Below are 11,350 nucleotides of genomic sequence, written 5' to 3'. Positions count from 1 at the left end.
TTATTATTGCTATCCTGCTGAGGTGTGTCTGAGGACATGAAGCACGTTGAACGAACGAACGAACGAACGAACGAACGAACGAACGAACGAATGAATGAATGAATGAATGAATGAATGAATGAATGAATGAATCAATCAATCAATCAATCAATCAATCAATCAATCAATCAATCAATCAATCAATCAATCAATCAATCAATCAATCATGCATCTTTGTGTCGTGAAATCATATTACGTATTTCATAACTGTATGACCTGATAAACACGAATCTTGAAAAATGTTTCTTGGTTTTCTATCGAGAAAAGTATCAATCAGGCGCCAGCTCTGGTGAATAACATGTGGAGCATATCAAACCTGTTCGAAACCACTGAGGCTAATTTTGTATTCCGGCACTGTTCATTGGGGGCTTTGCCACGATTCCACTATTATGTGTATTTCAACATAGCGAGGCCCTGATGGCGCCTGACCTGGAGCAGAGGCTTTATGAGAACAAAAGCAAAAACATACGTACGCGTGCTTGAATGTAGCGAAAACGCAAAAAAGATAATTGGGGCGGTGCGGTATCTGTGCAGCGAAGCAGACTCCCGTTGTCCCGCGGGTTTTGTGTTTTTCTTTCGTAAGTATTTTATCATAAATCTTCCTTCGGTGGCACGGAACCAAGATTACGCAAAGGCCGCAATGTAACTGACTCCTCAGCGTGAGATGCAGGGCGAAATTGAAAAATAGAACTAGGGAAGTTAAGTGCTTCGGTTGGAGGCGTTTCTTATGTGCCTTATTTCTGGCAGCAGCTGCTACAGAAGTTACTTTTATTCTCTGTTCTCCAAGAAGTTTAGTTTCGCTCGCTGCCGTATATTTAAATGGTATGGGCGCAGGATTGTTATCTTCGTTAGTTTCTTCGCTTCGCAATAACGAGTGTCATTTGCCTATTGCCCCAACCTTTGTGCCATATATATGCAACTGGGTAATTTCTTTTTTGCTCGAGTTACCAATGCTAGCAACCGAAATAAGCCTCCCCAAAACATGCACACTATGTTCAATATACGGCTCAGCAATCCGTTTTTACAGAACTAGTACAAACAAAAAAGCCGTCAATGTGCAGATAAAGGTACTGAAGGCAAGCACAGAGGATAATGTATTCTGCTGAAATCTGACAGGCAAGGACGTCTGAAATGCAGGCAAAGGCAGTGACGCTCAAGGAGAGAGAGACAGAAATAAAAGAGATGAGAAAGGCATGGAGGTTAACCGGAGGATAGATATGCAGTATGCTATTCTGCACTGGGGAAGGGCTAAGGGGGAACAGAAAGATTTAAAAAATATTGCACAGACAATGAAAGAGTGGGAGAGGCAAAAAAAGGAAACACACACGCACACGCACATGCCCAGACATACACACACAAAGGAACGCAGGAGTGTCACAGTCGTGCAGGCAGGTCGCTTGACCCAGAGGACCCTTAGTAGCGCCTTTATCACATTCTGGTGTGAAGACCGCATCAGCCGGCACTGCAAGATTGTCTGCTCAGAAAGCGGCCGGTCATCGACGCGTGCCAAGGCCGTCACGAGCGACTGGTTCTGGGAGCTGTAGCGAGGGCAATGACAGATTGCTTCCTCGCTGCCGCAACTATTACAGGCAGCACTGTCAGCCATTCCGATGCGGCAAGCAAATGCATTCATGAAAGGCACTCCAAGCCACAGTCGTAAGAGCACATTTGTCTGGATGCAGGATAGCCCAGAGGAGATGCGTATTCGGAGGGATGGGTCCAGGCAGTGCCATCGAGTATGCCAAAAACATGGCGTCTTCTACATGAATCGTGTGGCATCACGCGCTTGTATACGATGCTTTGTTGCTGTACTTGTTCTTGATGACGGGATGGGTTCCTTGACGGCATCTTCGTGAGCCCTCCTTGCAGCTTCATCGGAGTTTTCGTTGCTCATGATGCCGCAGTGCCCTGGGAGCCACTGAAATGTCATGTGACGTCCTTTCTCTGCTAGCTGGTGGTATAGCTGTCTTATGTTTAGCACAAGTTGGTCTTGTGGTCCACGACGTAGAGCGGATAGCAAACAATGCAGAGCCGCCTTCGAATCAGTGAATATTCTCCATATTCGTGGTAGATCTTCATGGACGATGCGAAGCGCACTGCGAAGTGCAGCAAGCTATGCAGCAGTCGACGTTGTCCGGTGAGAGGTTTTAGACTGAATGGTCAGGGCTTTTTCGGGAAAAATCCCAGCTCCTGCAGATCCGGCCACAGTTGTCGAGGCATCAGTGTAAATCTGAAGATTGTCCTTGTATGTCTCGTGCAGCATGAGTAGAGATAGCTGCTTGGGAGCTGGCAACGAGAGTCGAACTTGTGGGCGAGCCAAACACCAAGGTGTTGCCAGCAGCCTCTCGGCAGGCGTACAATCTCTAGGCACGCATTCACCACACGCCGATACCTCCTGGCAAAAGGAGGCACTGGGCAGGTCTTTCGGTAGCGCGGCGAGGTGGTGGAAAGGGGCATGAGTAACGTACCTGATGTGTGGTCTGAGCACTTCCAATGTCATATGAGTTGTGACCGGGTAATGTTGAGCTAACGTAATTCTCTCCGCTGTTGATATGCAGCGTGGCAATCTACGACGAACCCTGAGTGCCTGCGCCCGAGCCCTCTCAATTGTGCGGATGTTACTTCTGCAGGCATTGCTCAGTACAGGTAAGCTATACCTCGATACCCAATAAACAGCGTCCTCTACAGTTATAACATCGCGTGTATTGACGTACCCAACGTTTTACCTCCAAGAAATTTGAAGAAGTGCGAAATGGCCGTTAGGCATTCCTTCAGGTAGGCCACATGGAGACTCCAGCTGAGGTCTCGATCAATGATCATCCAAAGAATGTTTACTTCCTTGTGTAACAGAGGTTTTGCCCATTGATAAATATGGCGTAGGACGTGATTAGTTTCCGCGTAAACGCGACCAGCGCACACTTCTCGAGTAATATCTGGAGACCTTGTTCATCAAGATGCGCTGATATTGAAGTCGTGGATTTTTGAAGCCTCGCGCGCTCCTGAGGACGTGTTACACCTGGGGTGGCTTCCACGAACATTTAATAACAAAAATAATAACGAATTTAAGATAGCGTTTTTGTGCGACTAGACGTTGTCTTTGGAACATTTAAGAACGCGTTTTTAAATGCGTTATTATTTTCGTTATTAAAAGTTCGTGTAGACCGCCTCAGATTACACACGCAGATGTCACCGGCGTACAGTGATATCTGGACCGCACTTGGTATGCGTTCCACGAAACCGGCAAGGACAATATTGAACAATGTGGGGCTCAAGACGCCACCTTGGGGAACACCATGGTGTGTATAGGGCTGAGAGGTCGGACCGTCGTTGGTCTGCACATAAAAAGACCTGATGTGTAAGTATTTGCGGGTCCACCGGTAAACTCGGCCACCAAGACCAGCCGATTCAAGAGCATCAAGTATAGCGCCATGAGCAACATCGTCATAAGCTCCTCTTACGTCTAGAAACATGGCTACAGATAACAGTTTACATCTCTTTTGATGTTGGCCGTAAGTGACCAGATCGATGGCATTATCAATGGAGCAGCGGAGACGTCGAAAACCGGCCATAGCGTTTGGATAAACTTTGTAACGTTCCAGGTACCACTCGAACCTGGCAAGGATAACGCGTTCCATCACCTTCCCAGGCTTCCCTACGCCACTAGCCAACGCGATGGGCCGGTATGACGTGAGCTTTAGTAGTGACTTGCCAAGTTTGAGGAGTGGCACCAGACGGCTTGTCTTCCGTTCTTGAGGAACATTTCCATCGTGCCAGGATTCATTGAATATATCCAGCAACACATTTCGCGCTCGTTCACCCAGGTGGCACAAAATACGGTACGATATACCATCTTGTCCAGGTGACGAGGACCGATTACACGAAGCAAGAGCCGCATCGAGCCCCTCGGTGGTGAGAGGCGGGTCAATGCGTTAATCCCGTGAGTGCGGCACGATGCTATCCCTACCAAGGGGACCTGTGTACGTTGATTGACCTGCAATCTTCACGCGGCCGACTGCGCGATCTATTTCACCCAGCGATATCCCTTCGGCAGCCGCTAACTTCCCGTTCTCGCTCCTCTTTACTCAGCTAGTCTCTCGTTTCAGCTCCGCTATGTGTAAGTCATTAGGAGGATTAATAAATGATCACTTATGTTCACTTATGTTCACTTGTTCACTTATGGCCGAAACTTGTTGCGCAGAAGTATATCTGGAAAATGATCCGTCCGTAGCGCACGATATGTTTTTAGAAAAGGTACAACACAATTACAACCTTGCATTTCCTATGGTTGCCGTCCATAAGCACAAAAGAGCGAAGAAAGACTGGATTACACCGGTTCTTCTAAAACGCATTCGATATAAAAACTCGTTATTTGCTCATTTTTTTAGAAACGAGAGACCCAACCGATTTCGAAGAATTTAAGAAATTTAGAAACAAATTAAATCTGGATCTAAAAAAAGCGGCAACTGCCTATTATGAAGACAAACTTGCTTCAATACTGGACAAACCCAAACAAGCTTGGAACGTTGTAAATGGCATGATATCCAATGAGAAACCTCGTCTACCTTCCGAGCTGCTGATTGATGGAACTTCCTGCTCTGGTGTAACACTGGATAATACATTTATTAAACATTTTCTTAATGCAGATGCTTGTCATATCACAGCAGGCGCGTGTCGCCCATCACCTATAGAGCTTTATATGAAAGCTAGTTGCTGTGAGTCTGTATTTCTGACCCCCGCGTCTGAAGAAGAAGTCGTAGCTATCGTTAATTCCCTAAAAAATAAATGTTCACCAGGTGATGACGATATAAGTACGGTACCAGCAAAAGCCGCTATCAAAAGCGTTAGTCCACCCTTTAAGCCTATATGCAACAGAATGCTCCTGACTGGTATCTTCCCTGATAAGATGAAATCAGCTCGAGTCACAGTAATCTACAAGGGAGGTGACAAAAATGATATAAACAACGGTCGCGATATCTCCATATTGCCACTGTTTTCTAATATCGCAGAACGTTTGGTAATAAAATATTACAAAACTTCCTAGAAAAAAAAATGCAACGTAAATAAAGAAAAGTATGGATTCCAAGCTGGTAAAACCACACAGACTGCTCTGCTGGACATAAAAGATCGCCTTCTTTCTAACTTCAAACAAAAGCTTTTTACCATCGGAATATTTCTAGACTTTCGCAAAGATTTTGATTCAATTAAACACGATATCTTATTACCAAAGCTAGAAAAATATGGAATTCGCGGTATTGCACACAAATTGTTGCTTGAATATCGATCCAATACCTGGTTCAATGAAGTGCGGACATACCTTGATGCCAATAAGCTTGAACTAAACATAAAAAAAAACTAAATATGTGCTTTACCGCGCTAAAATTAGCTTCTTGATCATAATATCCGACTATATTTTAATAACACAGAAATTGAGCAGGTGAATTCTCGTAAGTTTCTAGGAGTTCGTTTCCGCAGTAACTTGGGCTGGACCGATCACGTCAACAGTCTGCGGATACGAATATCAAGATCAATTGGGATAATTCAACGACTTCGTTATCTTGTTCCATTCCATGTAAAGAAAAACAGTTGTATTTTTTCTCTAATTCCTTCTCATATTGTGTATAGTCTCATAGTGTGGGAAACATGTAAAAAAAACTGACTCGGATAGGTTGTTCTCTCTGCAAAAAAGAGCCTTACGCATTTTGGGTAGATATTCTGTTAGTACTAATGGCATGTTTACCTCTTGTAAGGTGTTACCGTTTTTTCTATGCTACGAACACTACTTAGCACTCTTAATCTACCAAAAAATAAAACATGATTTTGAATCTTCTTCTCGTTCTTATTTGAATAGAGAAATCACACATAACTTGCGCACAATTTCTTTGATTAGTTCTAGGCCTCGCTCTAATTACGGCACCCAGACTACACATCACCAAATAACAATTTTATGCAACACATATCTAACATTAATTGCTTGTGCCCAGGAGAGTGTCAACTTTCATCAATTCAAGAAGAAAATGTGCAATCTTTTAAACACCCCCGTGTGAAATTTTGTTATGCATACCTTCTGCATTTCATTGTTATTCCTACTGCTCTGTGCGAATGCTTCTTTTCTACAGCACTTAATATCGCTCATTGTTCATGACTTCTTCAGGATTATTTTCTACCTTACCAGTGCTTGTGTAATTGCTTATGTTGAATTCCTGTCTCGCTGTGTTTGATGTACCACTGTTCTCCCTGCTATGTTACTCCGCACCATCTTCACCGACGTGTAATGCGGGTGTTAGGCCTCGTCAGGAGAGATCTTAATCTCCTTTAGCCTCTCCCCGCGCACACCATGTATTGTTGTCCGAAATAAATAAAATAAAAAAATCTCGGATTGTGAATGGTCATTCTGCACTCAATACCGCTTTTCGAATTGCTTCCTTTGTCAGTTCCCGCTGAGCACGCTGCAATAGACACGTGAGGCCAAAAGAGGGCGCCTGCAAGGCATGTTTACTAGAGAACTCATCTGAGAAGAAAGGTTAAAGGACAGAGCTTGTCGCAGTACCACAAGGTTTCGTTGAGTGCGGCGTCTGCCGCGTACTATTGTGCCCGTTACCTATTCACCGTCTTGTGTGTGCGAACTGCATGGAAGAATGGGTTGCTTCACGCCAAAGTTAACTTTGATAGGGCCATAAACTTCTATGGTGACACGTTTGCAGGGCATGCGTGTGTCTATTATCTTTATTTATTTTTATTTATTTAGGAATACTGCAGGCCTTAGAAGGCCCAGGCAGGAGGGGAAAGGTACATACAAAAAAAAAGAAAGCACAATAGATTGAGGAAGGAGTAGAAAAAGCTCCGGTAAAGAATGTAACAGAAAGTACAAATGCAGGATGAGTAAAGCACATAAATAATGCATAGAGAGTTGCAAATACAATTTGAAACAATGATTCACAAGCACAATTTGGAAGCACTGGACATTTAATAGAAAAAAATAAGAAGAGTGCATAATTCAAAATTAATAAAATGCCTAAATCAATAAATATTGCACAACGATACAAATTAAAACAAGATTTTGTAACAACAAGCACTAATTATAGATAGTAATAGACGCTATTGAGTCAGTGCTGAGAGAGAGAGAGCAAATGATAAGGAAAGGTAGGGAGGTTAACTAGGACTGAGCTTGGTTGGCTACCCTACACTGGGGAAAGGGAAAAGGGGACGGAAAGATTAAAAGAAGAAGAGAAAGTCCACCGGGGATATCGTTCAGTCACTCAGTCCGGATCATAGTCGCTGACTCAATCCAGTAGCCTTCAAATATCGCAGCAGAGCTTTTGTGGCCTTTTGTAGCTGCGATATGCGAGGCCATGGTCCCAAGATCTTCTTCAAGGTGAACGGTGTTCTATCTAGCTGATTGAGAGCTGTGCAGAGGTCATGTCTTTCGTTTTGAAAAGATGGGCAGTAGCACAGTAGATGTTCTATAGTTTCCTCGGCACCGCAGGCATTGCAGTCGGCGCTATCAGTCATTCCAATCAAAAACGTATATGCATTGGTGAATGCGACGCCCAAGCGTAAGCGGCACAGCATTGTTTCTTCATTTTGTTATAAGGTAGGCTGTTCCATTCCGTTACTGTGCGAGGGAAAAAGGAATACAAAAAAAACGTTGGTTCTACCATTATAAGGCATTATTGAGGCAGCGTGGCGATGTCTTGTTCGGCGGGCGTGCTTTTTTCTATAAATTTTCTTTTTTTATATCAATGAAACGGATTCCGTTCATCCCATAAGGTTATGTCCATACGCTCATGCGGCTTCCATACGTTCAGTATACATGCTCTCCGTGTCTTCCATACAAATTCTATAAGTTTCCATATACGTCCGGACCTAATACACCTGCTTTGCATATCTTTCACATGGAAAATATACGGAATTCATATGTTTTTTTGCGAGATGACATATTTAATTTTTCAGAGGGTCAATCACGTGGTTCTGGCGTTCTGCTGCGAATCAAAAGTCGGGAGTTCGGTTACCGACTGTGGCCGCAGTATTTCGACGGGGTGGCGAAATGCAAATACGCTCGTGTACTCAGACTTAAGTAGCACGTCAAAGAGCCCCAGCTGTTCACAATTATACCGGAGCTCTCCACCATGCGGAATCTCACACAACACCAGAGTTGCTTTGGAACGTTAAACGTCGTGAATCATCCACCGATCGAACTGTGCGTGTTGTCTATGTATGCACTGCGTATGAGCGGGGGTGGAGGGAGGCAGAGGGGTCCCTTCATGCATCATTAATCTCATCTCGCGTCGCATATCAGATGTATCTCCAGGCAGACATCTTCATATGCATATTTATCTCCCGGTGAATATGTGTCAAATCTGGTCGTGTGCTTCGTAGTTGCGAAGCGGGACAAAAGAACAAACACCAGGTAACGAAATATTGGCCTAAGCCGATTCCCAGAGTGCATCGGATCCAAGCACACACACACGCACGCACGCGCAACCACACGACTAGTTTCAAGCTGTATTCACTGATTTGAACCTCTTCGTCACCGGCCACTGCATATTCTACGGCACTGCATATGGCCTTCTCGAAATTAGTTATTGGTGCGGATTGCAATTGAGTGAAATATTATGAAATGGCCGTTTTCCTCGGCAGGGTAAACAGTGACTTCGCGTTTTCTGTATAGCGTACAAATTTATCGATTCAAGGTGACCACATCGTAAACCGCGCGTCCTTAGTCAAACTTGGAGCGAGACGTCAGCAACGTGACAGCTTTGCGTGTGCATGTGCAGTTCTATTTTACACATGACAAAAAAAATACTAAAGGCATTCCAAGAGCATTGGAAGTTACGAAACGGAAACACAACTACCAAGAGTACACTGCTGCTCGGAATTTAAAAAAAACATGAATAAACAACAGTTTACAAGTCACGAGCTTTCGCCTAATATTTCTTTCGCTGCTTGAACGACGTGAGCAATGCAAGAAAAGGACAATATTGCAAGAACACGTTTCTCTCGCTCATGACGTACAAAAAAAAAAAGAAATATAGGAGATGTGCGCATACTTCATTTTCTCAACTTGATCACTCGCCCGCTTGCAGAAGTTTCCAGACCTTTACAATTCGAATCTTCAACGTAACTTACCTTAAAATAAAACGAAAGAAAATAAATATCATTCGTTACAATGTGACACATTTGCATGTTCGAAATAAAATACAACTTTTTTTTCAGGAGTGATTTATGGTCGAGTGTGCCTAAATATTGAGTACTTGGACAAAGGCCAGTCTAGAAATGTTGCAGTCGCAAGTCTGTTTGTGCGGAACGATCAAGTTTCTGGACCTTGGGAACTACGCCAACTGAAGCCCGTTCATCATATGCTTGAGTATTTCCCTTTCATTTGATGTAAAAGCCGAGCCAGACTTTCTTTTTTTTTACATAGAAGAATAAGTGCCCAATATTACCGCTTTCTGTAAGTTTGCGACAACTCCGCCCAGAAGTCGCCCCACGATTTCCATGTCTCACCGGTTGGAAAAGATATTTTAGAACGGTTGCAAATTGCGAATAAGTTTCAAAAGACTACAATGCTTGCACTGCAAGAGAGCCAGAAATGCACCGTGGATACAACGTAATTCAATGCTATCAAATACAATGTGGTGCAGCGCGGTGGACTGTCTAATACACGAAAAGCAGAAAAGTGAAATTAGGGCACAGTGGCATTCGCTTTCTGATGCCAATCGCACCAGGGGAGGTATTTTGTAAGAATGCACCTAGTGGACATATCCATTCCGTCTGCTGCTGAAGTGCTGATTGGCTGTGGCGCCTCGCTGCCGCGGATACGCTGCCCAGCACAGCCAATCAGCTGCCCGAGCAGAGGTCCAGCGCCGTCGCCGCCAGAATCCAGAAGTGCGCTACACAGAACCAGGCATTGGTGCAGCAAGTCGAGCATATATCCATTTATTTCTCCGACCACAAGGCTTCCTTCATGACAATTAAGAACCGGGAGTGGAGTGTTTCTTGAAGAAGAAATATGGTGCGATGAACAAGAAGTTGTCTGTAGCTGTACAGGCGCCCAAATCTTTAACTGGTGTGCGCGAGCGGCGACTTTTCCGTGCGTCAGCGCCGTATGACGGGGCGCGGCTGGAAAGAGTCTGAGGCTAAGCGCATGCGGACAAAGCGCGCTCAGCTGGGCCCATCGTCTGCTAAGCTGTTTCCAGCCTCGCCCCGTCATACGGCGCCGACGCACGGAAAAGTCACCGCTCGCGCACACCAGTTAAAGATTTGGGCGCCTGTACATACATGTCTAGCTCGAACTTTTTGCCTCAATATATCGAAAAGCCGAAACAGCTGTAAAACTGCGCTCAAATTTCGCATGAGGAGGTAACGTAACCATTGGCATTTCTTTCTAAGCGCAAACACCGTGAATCAAACGAGGAAAATGTGCCTAAACCGTACTGCTATAGCGCATCACAGGAGGAGAAGAAAGCGGAATAAAATAAGAAGATACTGATAAACAGAACGGAAATAAAGAATGAAACGTTGATTAAACTTTGGGCTTTAACGCCATGAAGGCTTCGGATTAATTTCGATCCTCTGGGGTTCTTTTGCTTACATCGAACGCATGTAAAACAAGTGCTCTCACCCCCAACACAATGCGGTCGTCACGGCCGGTACTCGAGCCCGCGTCCTCACACTTAGTATACTGTGACGCCATTGCCACTGATCCACTGCGGCGGGTAAAAGTAATCTAACGGCAATTCAGTATAACAGTACAATAATACCAAGCATATTGCATATCAAACATGGAAAGCCTTCCCTTTCCTCCCGTCTACGATTAACAATGCGAGCAACTAGTTTTCGTTTCTTTCTGCTCGTCGCCTTGCTTCGTCTCCCTGCTACGAAACAGGGGCCGGCTTCACAAAAGTGTTCTTACGAAATTCTTTGTAAGATCGTATGCCGGCAAAACGAGACGTTGCACATATCATTAGCGAAGCCGACCAGCCAATGGCGAATAGTACTTACGAATGAAAATCTTTGGCACAGTTGTGTAGAAAACACGATAGTCAAACACAAAAATAACATCTTAAAAGAAACAAAAGGCTTTTTATAGCGAAGCTGTATATGGATAGCCGATTCGTCCGTCCGTCCGTCCGTCCGTCTGTTGCCTGTACGCCGAAAACTCCTCCGGCGCAACCCCATGCCCATGCGCGTAAAAAAAGACGTCGGAAGTATAGTGACGTCGTTGCTCTTAAGTCACAGCCGAGCGCGCGCGCAACAGCTTCTCTCCGGCTCCGCAATGGCTAGGCCACGCGTCGTACGTACTCCTGAGGAG

The sequence above is a fragment of the Dermacentor variabilis genome, chromosome 6 (assembly GCF_050947875.1).
Source record: "Dermacentor variabilis isolate Ectoservices chromosome 6, ASM5094787v1, whole genome shotgun sequence".
NCBI classification, from domain to species: domain Eukaryota; kingdom Metazoa; phylum Arthropoda; class Arachnida; order Ixodida; family Ixodidae; genus Dermacentor; species Dermacentor variabilis.
Note: the sequence above shows the minus strand (reverse complement) of the source record.